The sequence below is a fragment of the Cibotium barometz genome, chromosome 47 (assembly GCF_041138505.1).
Source record: "Cibotium barometz isolate CiBa-2024 chromosome 47, ASM4113850v1, whole genome shotgun sequence".
Classification (NCBI taxonomy): Eukaryota; Viridiplantae; Streptophyta; class Polypodiopsida; order Cyatheales; family Cibotiaceae; genus Cibotium; species Cibotium barometz.
Window position 1 is genome coordinate 18,876,213 of NC_141092.1, and position 2,851 is coordinate 18,879,063.

Here is a 2,851-nt window from a genome sequence, read left to right on the forward strand (position 1 = left end):
GTATGTACACCCTCTTATCTACTCATTTTGGGGTTTGTACTTATCTTTTGTGTCTAGCACACATTTGTTCATTCTAATCTAGTGAGTTTGTGTACTCTCAAGCTTCTCTATCTTGTGTGTGTGCATTGTTGCAACCCTAACCCTAATTCCAACAATTGGTATATCAGAGCTAGCTTCCTGACACGATCCAGTAGTCTGCCTCTCTCCTCTCACGACTCTATTTTTTTGTCTCTGATTGAGATACCCTCTTAGGAGAAGAAGGTATATACTGTAGTGTGTTGTATACGAAGTATACAGCAATTTTCAAGGGTCCGCGCGCGATTCGAGCACGTTTTGGGCACCACAAGGTTTCTGCAGACGTTCTGGAGAGGCGTCATTTCGTATTGGTTCTACTTGATTTTGGGTGTTTGGGCTATGTAACGGCAAAGGTTTGGTGTGCAGCAGCATCTACAGTGTCTTCAACAACATCGACCACCACACTTTCGCCAATAACACTATTCTCTACTCTGTGTTATTTTTCGTACACTTTGCAGGTGATTCAATCAGTTGGTAGCCATCCACAGTTGTATTCAGTGAATACTGAGTACTTGCAGTGTGTTGAAAGATTTTGCATTTGGTAGAAAGTCATGGCTGGCAGTACTGATGGACTAACTACCCATTGTGGTCCTATATGATGAGGCATGTACTGGTTGCTAAAGGCCTTTGGAATGTGGTCAGTGTGGTAGTAAAACTCGTCCTGTTTTCACAACTACCAGTGCAACCAGGTGCTGCAGGTACATGTGAAGTAGAATCTGATACAGATATAGCTCCTCCACATGCACCACCAGTACCTCCCACTGTTGCTCAAACGAGATGGGATGGAAGAGATGCACATGCACATGCATTCCTTGCACTTTCTGTGAAGCGAAGCATTATTCCTCATATTCGGGCATGTAAGACTTCAAAACAGACATGGGATGCACTTGCTGCATTATACCAGGTGCGCAATGAAGCACGTGTTGCTTATCTACGCAAACAGTTGGAGTCTGAAAAGCACATAAATGAGGGAGACTCAATGGACAGCTTCTTGACCAAGATTAAAGATTTTAAGGAGCAGCTTGCTAGTATGGAAGAGATATATCTTGATAGTACATTGGTGCCCATAGTTCTCAATGCATTGCCGGATTCTTATCAGAGTTTTGCCTCTACCCTTAGACTCATGATGAAGGGAAATCCAAATGCCCTTACATTTGATGAGCTAGTTTCAGTACTCTTGCAAGAAGAGCAGTCTAGGCAAAACAGATCTATTATGCGAGTTGGTGACCAAGATTTTGTTGCCAACCAGAAAGGCAAAGGTAAAGCTTCTTCGCATGGTGGATATAAGCCAAAATCAGAATCCTCAGGTAAGGATGCAGAGAAAGAAGGTGATAAGCCTAAAAAGAAAGGCAAGTGTCACTATGCAAGAAACCAGGGCACTACATAAATGAGTGCAAGAAAAGGCTCGAGAAGGAGAAAAATAAAGAATCGGGCATGGTTGTGGTGGCTGATGCATCTACACCAAGTACAGAGGAAGGAATCTGCAAGTTTTGCTCAAGATGATTGGGCATGGACAGTACATTACAGTTACGACCCTTTTGTTCATGATGTATGCATGTCCGTGTGGCAGAATCGGACGCTTGGTACTTTGACAGTGGCGCTAGTAAGCACATTACTTCACAAAAAAATTTGTTCTCATCTCTGGAATTTGACCATTACATGTGTAAATGGTTCCTCATATCCTGTCAAAGGAGTTGGTAGAGTTGTGCTCATTGCTGCAAATGGGGGCGCATTTACTCTTTCTAAAGTTTTATATGTACCAGGCATTAAGAAGAAATTGTTGTCATTTTCAACCTTAGCCTTGTCAGGCTTGATAGTGAAATGTGTGGATGACAGATGTACAGTTCATGATAGAAATGATGGTTATGCCATCATTGCCTCTCAGGTACCTTGTTTCATAGCCTACACAAGATGGATGTATTTGAGAAGTTACAACATGATGCTTGCTCAGTCTCTACGACTCATGCTATGAGTGATGCAGAATTATGGCATGCACGATTTGGCCATCTGAATTATGGCAGTTTGTTATGCCTTCAAAGGCATGATATTGTGTTTGAGTTGCCAACTCTTGAGACCCCTACTAGACATGTATGTGAGGGGTGTATTCTTGGTAAAATGCATCAGGCATCATTTCCAAAGGATGGATCTGTGAGAGCTGTTAAGAAATTACAGTTTATACATAGTGATATATGTGGTCCTATGAGAACACCATCTATTGGGGGATATCTCTACTTCGTCACACTTTTATTGATGATTACTCCAGATATAGCTGGATGTATCCATTAAAGAAAGCAGAAGTCAGAGGTTTTTATGTGCTTTAGGCACTTCGTAACCATGCCTAAAAATGCATGTGAATGTGAAGTCGGCACCCTTTGTTCAAATCGAGGGGGGGAGTATATGTCCAAGGAATTTCATGTATATATAGCTGGAAAAGACATAAGGCATCAATGTACAGTGCCATACACACCTCAGCAAAATGGTGTGGCTGAGAGGAAGAACAGTCTCTCATGGAGATGGCACGATGTATGGTGTGAAAGCCCAAGATTTACCTCATGGTTTTCTGTAGTGCCTGAGTAACAATGCAGTAAGCTTGATAAGGCAGTTAATGCATATTTGTGGGATGATACAGTTCAGAAAGCAAGGGATATAGACTCTACCATCTGGCCTCAAAGCAGATTTTGGTAAGTAGAGATGTTTTTGTCAAAAACTCAGTTCAGCCCATGTTTTCATGCAAAAAACAGCAGAATGTATGCTCACAGAACATGTTTGATTCGCT